Source organism: Sardina pilchardus, chromosome 15, assembly GCF_963854185.1.
Source record: "Sardina pilchardus chromosome 15, fSarPil1.1, whole genome shotgun sequence".
NCBI lineage: Eukaryota > Metazoa > Chordata > Actinopteri > Clupeiformes > Clupeidae > Sardina > Sardina pilchardus.
Genome location: NC_085008.1, coordinates 28,885,513 through 28,895,512, shown reverse-complemented (window position 1 = coordinate 28,895,512; position 10,000 = coordinate 28,885,513). Strand labels below are relative to the sequence as shown.

General features: G+C 47.3%; 1 protein-coding gene across 1 annotated transcript in view; it reads left to right on the top strand.

Annotated features, from left to right (window-relative positions):
- LOC134101728 (dimethylaniline monooxygenase [N-oxide-forming] 2-like) overlaps window positions 1–10,000 on the top strand; it is a 290,189-nt gene that overhangs the window by 207,414 nt on the left and 72,775 nt on the right. The gene's annotated exons all lie outside the window — the stretch shown is intronic.

The window sequence follows — 10,000 nt, the reverse complement described above, 5'->3', positions numbered from 1 at the left end:
TGCAGAACATGCCGTTTTAACCGCACCACTGATGATGGCTAAGGCCGGCCGCAGACTTTCGACGTGGCGTGTTAGCACGTCACATGTTAACAGGTTAGAGGCTGCAAACTGCAGGCACGGCTCGAGTCATGCTGAAAACACGTGCGTGCTAGAAATAGGCGTCTATTTTTCACGCGACACGCAAACGTGTTGGAAGCGTTTCCGTTCAAAAGAGAAAGTGAAGAGATGTTTTATTAGGTAGAGGGACCTCTGCAGAGCTGCATCAGACACGTTTCTGGTGTGAAAAGAGACCGAAAACGCCACGCCACTGACACGTCAACACCATCACCTCAACGCAGGAGCACGGGTGGAGCTTGGGTGAACTCACTGACACCTGGGCTCCACTTCTCGTTGTTGTGAGTCTGTGTTGCTTCGGACGAAAGCTTCTGCTAAATATCATTCAACTTTAAATGGTACGACAGATAGCAAAGGATATGTGCTCAGTGAATGGCTGGAGAGGGACCACAGGAAACACATCGCAGATGTGGCGTCAGGTTTCTCTAACCCCCCCCCACCCCCCCCACCCCAGGGACTCCTGCGCCTTCCCCATGGCCATCGTGATCACCGTGAAAACAGTTGATTGAGAACAACCAGTCAAAACAAAAAGAACCACCACAGAGCGTGTGTGTGTGTGTGTGTGCGTGTGTGTGCGCCTGCGTGTGTGCGTGCATACGTGCGTATGTGTGTTATCCTATCATCCTGATCATCTGAGAACATTTAGCTTTTTGGTTCATTTTGGGGAGAAAAAGTTTAAAACAGAGTACAACAACACGTTAAGGAAACTTGGGGATTTCTAAATGCATGCAGGGCCTGTAAAGAGAAAATATGGCGAGCAAGACAGAACATGCAGATGCCTGGAGAAGGACAGAATCTGAAGGAGACAATCTGCAAAAAACTAAAGAAACCAGAATGGCAGGAGGAAGAGATTGAGACAGAGAGAAAGAGAGGAAGAGAAGGGAGAGAAAGAGACAACAAAGAGAGATAGAATCTGTTCATCCTCATGTCCACTTCCTTTCCCCACCCCCGTCATTCACCCCTGAGTTGAGTTGACTTGACTTGACTTGACTTGACTTGAGTCAAGTCATCCCACTGACCGTGAGAGGCAGATCCACACGTCGACTAGCAGTTTGAGGTGGCATGCAAGTGGCTCTAATGACCGTCTGACCGCCTAACCCCCCTCCCACACACACACACACACACACACACACACACACACACACACACACACACACACACACACACACACACACTTCGCCTCTAATGACAGGCCACAGAGAGGAGCGTGCCTGCACAGAGCCCCTCTCCAGACTAGGGGTCAGCAGCTGAGCGGCCACAATCTGATCTGGCTGATGACCCCCCCCCCCCCCACCCCCCAGCCAGCGCCTCCTCGCTCCGCCAGCACACCTAATTAAAGCAGCACTAAAGCTCTAACCTATTAAAGCTGCACTAAAGCACTTCTCCTCTGTGGCACGCACGCTATTTGTTTATCCACCAAATAACCATGTCCACAGACAAGGTAGAGCATGTTGCATGATTTTATGAACGTGTGATGTATTGAGACATCGAAGCAAGTCAAATTTGTAGTTTCTTCGGTCTCATTTCATCGATGTACGCTACCCGATCTGGTAAAGTTACAAAGTGCGGTTTTAGCCGATAAGGCTTTGCTGACGCGTGAGCTGATTTAGGACGTGCTCACACTAGGTACGGTTCACCCGTTCCGTACTGGAGCACGGTTGCCTCTGATTCCTGGTCTGCGCTCACACTGCAAACCGTACTTGGGTACGATTGAGTTGCTGTGTTCTAGAATCTTTATGCAAATGTGTGATTGTTAATGGAACGTTATTGTTTATTTCGTCATTAATGACGTCCTGTGCTTACATGCGTACCGTACCAAAGTCCACCTCCTCCAAGCGTACTAGCATACCGTACCCCGGTACGGAACGAAGCGATCACACCGGTCAAACGAACCGGACTTTAGGGGCCAAGTGTACTCGGTTACGGTACAAATTGCCTAGTGTGAGTTTGCCCTTAGGATCAGCTGTTCTTCATGCTGCTCCTCACTGTGGTCATCCAGAAAACAAAAAAACTGACCAGGACTGAAACGCCACCACAAGCATTTCTGCTGCCCCAGGCCAGTTTGTGTTCTCTATATCCACGTCTGTGAGAGGAAAGCGTCTGGAGAGATGAATCTCTCTTTCTCCTTGTTTTTCTCTTTCTATCATACAGTACACACTCTCGCAAACACACATACTCTCTCTTTCCCTCTCTTTCTCTCTAACTGTCTTTCTGTCTCTCTTATTACAGTCTCTCTTTTACACACATACACACACACACACACACATGCATGCACATACACGCACGCACATACACACGTACACACACACACACCTACACTTACACACACACACACACACACACACACACACACACACCTACACCTACACACCTACACACACACACACACACACACACACACACACACACACACACACACACACACACACACACACACACCTACACACACACACACACACACACACACACACACACACACACACACAGGAAGGAGAGATGAAGGGGTCCCCCCCCCATGTACTTCCTGGCAGGGGCAGGTTGGGGGGAGTGCAGAGTTTACTCGCTCAATCTTCACAATGTTTCTGCACACAGAGTTTGACACCACATTACAGTCACTGCCAGCCTCCAACACCTACTCCCTCACCGTGCAGAAAAGTACAAAAAAAAGAGAAAAACACCCTCCCACACACGTACGCACACACACGCACACACACATACACACACACACGCATACACACATAGCCACACACACTGACTATATGCCCAAAGTCACACAAAGCAGCAGCCCACTCCTTGCCTCCTCCTGCCTGTCTGGCCTTGTCTTGTCTTCAGTGAGAGGGGGTTCTTACTCAGGGCACAATACAGCGCATTCATGCGCGCTCAACAAAGATGGGTTATGTTCATCTCCGCAAACATCGCCCAGATACGGCCGCCGCCTCCCTTATCTTCTCCAAACAGTCTCCACGCTGCCGCAGTGGAGGGAGCGCACTGGAGTCCTCCTCTGACCAGACAGCCCAAGCCACGGCAACGAGAACAATGGCCATCTCTTACACGCCTGTTCTAGAACACTCCGAGGTTGCCAGGCTGCGCTCCACTACTAAACCCAGAGACCTCTCTCTCTCTATGCCACACTGACTCAACCCTCTTCTGTGACAAAATGTTAAAATATGCTAAAGGTTCCGAGCCTCCTCGTTCCGAATCCGAGATTCTAAGATACGGAATTCTCTGTGCGCACACGCTGCTGATCCTTGGCTGAGAGAAAGAAGCACATAAAAGTGTGTAAACTGGTAGACAGGCCAAAGAGGTCCTTCTGGGTCTCTCCAGAGTGCTAAGCCACACACAGCATGGATAGATGAACAAGCGTACTTTAAACTAGAACTGAGGTGGGTATTGTGTCCTCCCAATTCCACTTAAGCTCCCTCTCATCTTATTGGGCAGGTCCGTCTGACTCCTCGAGTTCCCAGCGGCCTGCGCTCAGGGGGTTTGTTTGCTCTACGTCTGGCCCGTGCCAAAGCTCTGTCTCCCCTGGCAAGTGTGCCTAGCTGTGGGAGAGCTTTGTGCAATCCACACACAAACACACACACACTCACTCACACACACAGGGGAGTGGTGTGTTGGCTTAAGCCTGACCCAGGGCTTGGGTGCGGTACGCACGTGTACGAGTGTTTACTGTGTATGCACAGCCTGAGCCTGAGCACACACACACACACACACACACACACACACACACACACTGCCTTTTTTACTCATGTATTTATCCCTCACTCTCATTCCGTCTCTCTCTGTTGTGTCCTTGCCTGCACACACACACGTTCAGAAGCGCATTTGGGAGTTTTGTACATCTAAAACACACATGCACTCACTTGAACGCACCAACATATCTGTAGGAATGATTGTTCTTCCACAATGCAAATGCTTTGTTGTGCAGAGAATGGCTTGGTTGCACACCCACGCCGCAAATTCGGTTGATTGTACCTTTTGGGAGCCTCTTGTGCTTGAGTAGTGCAGAGTGGGCTTCAAATGTTGCACTGTAAAAAGTTTTGCAAATGTTGCCTTATGACAAGGCTTCTTTTTAAAGTGAACATGATGCGATGAATTCAATGAGTCATCAGTATACGGGAGGCACGCTCCCTAAACCACTGTGACATTTGAGTGCCATTTCAGTCCTCGTGCTCGGCTTAATCTGATAAAGTTTATCTCTGATCTTCACACCGTGGTCTCATAGAGTGACTCACATCACATTGATGTGGCTTTGGCTTTTATATCAATACTGATATCATACTGTGTGTGCATAGAGTATATAAATTGCTACTACTTTTTATTCACTCTTCTCAGATTTAGGTATTTTACCTTTGGCCCATTTTCTAAGACAATCTGGCGTTTGGATAGACTGGTCTCCCCTGAACAACCTCAAGGGGACATTTGCAGTATGTGACACTAGCCTGAGGCTGTGACTTCCGAAGACATTCCATGGCCTGTAAACCCATCGCCCCCAAATCTGTCGCTCAACCACAGCAGACGACCTTTCTGCTCCGACAATTAGCAAGACATGAGAAAGAATGGCAGAAACAGAGAGAGAGAGAGAGAGAGAGAGAGAGATTTGTCTCTGTGCTTGTATTGTTTTAGCCTGGCAGCGCCCCTCGCTAGCTTAGCTTAGCATAGTGAATGGAATCTCTTATTAGCTTAGCTTAGCTTAGAATAGTGAATGGAATCTCTCATTGCCGGATAGCATGTCATGAGTGAAAGTGAGCCAACAACAAAAGAAATTCCCAAATGGCAATGCAGATTAAAATGAGGCGATTTCCTAGGCAGGTATTGATTTGAGACTATATTGGGGCGAACCACTGCTACTTGAGTGCAGAGATATCACGCAACACATGATTAACATTTTACCAAAATGTTGTGTGCTGTCATGTTTTTTTATACCATCATAAACACATTTATACATGTTTATTAAGTATTCATGATGCATTATAACAACTGACAGAGAATATATTAACATATTAACTGCTCATAAAGCATTATTGTTGTGTAGTGTAGTGTATACCCTGCACAACTGCTACGAATGCCCCAAAGAAAGTTATTTGTTTTCATTATGCACTCTGATACTTCTGACTCAAGATCGGACAAAACATTGCATTGTATTCTTTATTATATAAACTAGAAAAGCGTGCAATGCGTTCGCCATAGCTTGACCAGCCAGACCCACATCAAGATGTAGGGTCTGGGAACTCACCGTAGGCAGGGCTCAATCAGAGGGGTGGGATAAACAGTTGTCTTTCAAATTCCCTCTCCAAGGCAATAGGATAACGCTAAACAAATCATCATCTTGTTTTCAAGTAGCAGGATGCGTAACCGTCGCAACTTGTGGTCAGTCACCATTATGTTAAGCCTGCCCACCGACTCTATACACGATGTGATTGGTCCGGTGATTCTTCCAAAGCCCAGCTCCCAAGCTCTACGGAGCGTTGCTAGACTGCCCCAGCAGCCAAACTAGATTTGCTGCCGCTAGGGGCATCTAGACTTATAGGCTAGCGTTGCCACGCAAAAACCTGCGAATGGCCGATCATTATCAGAAAACTTATGACGCTTCAGGGTAATGTTGAACAGCGATAGACCCTTTCAGTTTCTTCCTGGAAGGTTTCCAGTTGAGACATTTAAAACCAACGCAGACACTTTGAATTGAAACTGTACCGTATAATGCTCTACAAAATGTTGATCATTTTTATTTTTGTTTGTCCCTGGGGTCAGTGTTGTTTAATCTGCCACCTGAAATGCCTTATGAACACACCTGTTTGTTTATGCTGTCGAAAGGGTCTATACAGGTCTAGTGGTAGTAAAGCTATAGAGAGAGACACCCATATACTGCAGCACCTGGTAGGGAGTCAACATACTGTGCTGATGGACACGTTGGTGTGAAATGAGAGAGATCATAACTACTGTTGCTACATAGCCTGCAGGCTGTTACTGTAGGCCTAGGGTCGAGATGGAGGAGGTGAACTCAGTGGCACTGTCTTCTACTTTGGGAGCGCAGAGCGCTGGAGCAAGAGCTTTCCACCAGTCAATCACCTCTTCCCCTCCTCTCCCCTCCCCTCCCCTCCCCACCGCAATAGCCTACAGAGAGGAGGAGGAGGGCGCACTCATTCATTTGAACTTTCCAGCTGTGTTTTTGTTTTGTTTTTCCTCCATCCCTCCCTCCCTCTATCCCTCCTTTTTATGCTCCAGGTTTTTTTATGACAGAATAAGTGTTGACAGCACCTCTGCAAAATGTGAGAGTGTTTCTTTTTTTCCTTCTCATCCTTTTGCTCTCTCTCTCTCTCTCTCTCTCCCTTCTCCTGCCACATTGTTCCCCATTGTCTATAATCAGCAAAAACATCAATAGCTGAACAATAACACACTGCACCCGCAGCAATATCTCACATTTTTAAGTGGTTTTGGAGTCCACAGCGCTCTCTCCTTCTCACCGGGAGAGCTCCTTGTGCACTGACAGATCTCCGCAGCTGAATGACCACATGTGTTGTATCGTGTTAGCCTAGCGTGTTTTTTTTCCTCTCTTTTTTTTCTTAGTTTCCACTGAGTGGAAACTCTAGTGAGTGTTTAGCTAAGTCTGACTCTGATGACAGTCTCTCACTGCCGCTAATGAAGGCCAGGACCTGCTTATTTGGTCAGCCCTTCGACTGTTTGTTTTTCTACACTACCGGCGAGCACCACCCCATTTACCTCAGCTTATAGCTGCGCTTTTTGCTGCTGATCGACTCAGAGATTTTTTTTAAAAAACGATAATTAACTCAAATCAAAACTGCCCCACTGGCAGAGCCTTGCGACTTTTCAAACTGAGGTCTGTGCGCCATCGTGAAGTGGGCGGAGGTGTTTATTTGAGTGTTATTCCACAATCAAGTGTTTGTCGTTAGCTAAATAAATGTTAGCAGGGTAAGTCTATAGTTTGGCGTAATGACTTCGCCTTGGGCGAGAGCCAGAGCAGGAAAAGGCCATTTTCCCACCATAGATTGCAGCCTGTGTTCAAAAGTTTTGCAAAAAAGTTTAAACAAATCGCTAGGAATTCCATCTGCATGTGTTCGCAAAATTCAATCCAAATATTTGTTAACACATTTAAATTAAGCCATTGCATTGCATTCTACCCTTAGTGAAAAGCACTCTGAATTATGTTACTTAGATAAAAAAAATACTCTAATTGATTTTTTTTTCTTTCTTTCTTTTTTTTAACTTCATGCCCATAAACTACTCAGGTTCATAAACTGGCAAATGGTTGGTTTTGTCATGGTGACCACTGCTGAAGCAGGGGGCAGGAAAGGTCTCCCAGTGTCCAGCGAGGAAGGAACCGGCTGAGACGCTTGAGAAGCTTTACTGTCACTGACTGGATCCCTTTAGCTCCGGTGCCGACAACCACAAAGAACATACCCATCATGTGCGGTTTGTTCATCACATTTCTTCCAAGCCCATCACCAATACCCACCCACTCCAGTACACACACACACACACACACACACACACACACACACACACACACACACACACACACACACACACACACACACACACACACACACACACACACACACACACACACACACACACACAGCACTAACACACACACACACACACACACACACACACTCACTCACATATCCCAAGCAGAGTCTACCTCATCCACCCACGCTCACATACTGTAGCTCATCATGTGCAGCCTGTGGTTTGCTGGTGCCCTGTGGATCTTCACCTGCACCCTGTGGGCCTGGTTATATGGGCTGCCTCAGCAGTGACTGCCCCAGATGACTCTCCACCTCTGGGGAGGCCAGCCGAGCGACTCACTGTCAAGGCCCCACGTCTGGTGGAAATATTGGAAACTGTCGGCTAATAACATGATGAATCAGTCAGTGTAACCGAGTAGTTTCAGAAGGTGTGTGTGTGTGTGTAGCTGGATTCAAAACATGTTCTGGAAAGTGTTGGTGTCCCCCCCCTGTAGCCAGCAGCAAGCCTGTGGTTTGAGAACAAAAATGAGTGAGAGGAAAAGGAGAGTGTGTGTGTGTGTGTGCGTGTGTGTGTGTCTTTACTCTTCACGGTTAGTAGAACCATTCAATTCAGATGGATGTAACCAGTAGTTGTTTCGCAGTAGCCTACTCACAAACTCCTTTCTCACAGCACACAATAGGGCAGAGAAGAGTGAGCCTGAGAGAGAGAGAGAGAGAGAGGAGACAGACAGGGTGAGATATGTACAGTAGATATGCATCTAGTCTATTAGTCGTTAGGTGAGATATGTAGATATGCATCTATTCTATTAGTCGTTAGTCGCTATCTATTTGTCGTTAGTCCTCCAGTTGTTGTGGTTTTCCACCATAACTGAGTCACTGACTATAAACTCCTTATTCACACACGCCACCCAACACCCCCCAACACCCTCCCCTGTCTCCACAGACACACACACACACACACACACACACACACACACACACGCACATGTATGTCACTCACTCTGACAGATTATTAATCATCCAGCTACAAACTTTCATGCTGATGAATAGATGTGATGAGATCTCTTTTGAAGAAAAATGATTCATGTTTAATTTTCACAATATGTAGAGAACAGTCCTGTGATTCAAGCCCTGAACAACCCCTGGTAATACAGTAAGACAAGAAACTGAATCATTTAATAAGTACAGATCAGCCTAACAAGGAAGACTTTGCACTTTTTTTTCTGCTACATTAAAAATTAAGTTCAATGTCACAGTCATTTTTTGGTATCATCATTATGGTGCTTACATACTCTCTCTGAATTATTTGAAATGTCATCTCACAGAAAACAAAACACAAGAACTCATGTTTAGACTACAATGTTAGATGTTTAGAGAAGGAGGGAGACACAGACAAAGAGAGAGAGAGAGAGAGAGAGTCGAGAGTGAGAGAGCGCGAGAGCACTCAATAGGCCCTGCAAATGAGAGGGGGAGAGAGAGATGGTGTGGGGGAGTGGGGTGAGTTGCGAAGGCTCGTTTTAATGTTTTAATGTGTGGGGTCAGAGGTCGAAGGTGAGAGGTTAATTGAAGACTCTCTTGATGGTGGCTGCGCGCCCACACAGGGCCTCATCACTCAGAGCCCCGGCGACCGCACTCTGGAGCGGCCGCTCACCGATCATCATCTCCATCTCCTCTGGCACACAGAGAGCCTCTCAGCCAAGACCCCTCACACAGGAGAGCCCGCGCTGAATGGAGGGACCACAGAGGACAGAAATAGACAGAGAGAGAAAGAAAGGGTGAGAGAGAGAGAAAGAGAAAGAGAGAACAGCAAAATTCAAATGCTTGTTAAATGTTTGAAATGCCAGACAGATGGAGAATGTCACCCTTTTGCCTCTCTTTCTCTCCCTCCACCCTCCCTTTCTCCCCCTCTCTTTCTCTCTCTCTCTCCCTCTCAGTCTCTCTGTCTGTTGCTCCTTCAACCAAGTCGTAGCCCGAGCAGCGGCGAATGAAAGGAGGAGGGAGCCCTGGCCGTCCGGCCGAGCGCTTGTGTGTTGTGGAATTCTAATTGGAGAGGCATTCTGCTCTTTCTCGGCTTTGTGTGCGTCTCTATTTAGCGGAACAATCGGCGCGTCTGTTCTGCCGGGGCTGCCCAGATCAAGGACCGCGTCTGTGTCAAGACGCTTTTGAGGAATGCCAGTCCAGCTCTTTTGGCTCTGAATGGAGACAGGATGAAGGGACACTGAGAGAGAGAGAGAGAGAGAGAGAGAGAGAGAGAGAGAGAGAGAAGAGAGAGACAGAGGAAGAGCGAGGGAGGGAGAGAGAGAGAAAGAGGGAGGTGGGTGTTGAATAAAGAGTGAAGATGAGTGTGTGTGTGTGTGTGGGGGGGGGGGGGGGTAATTGGTTGTGATGAAAAATGT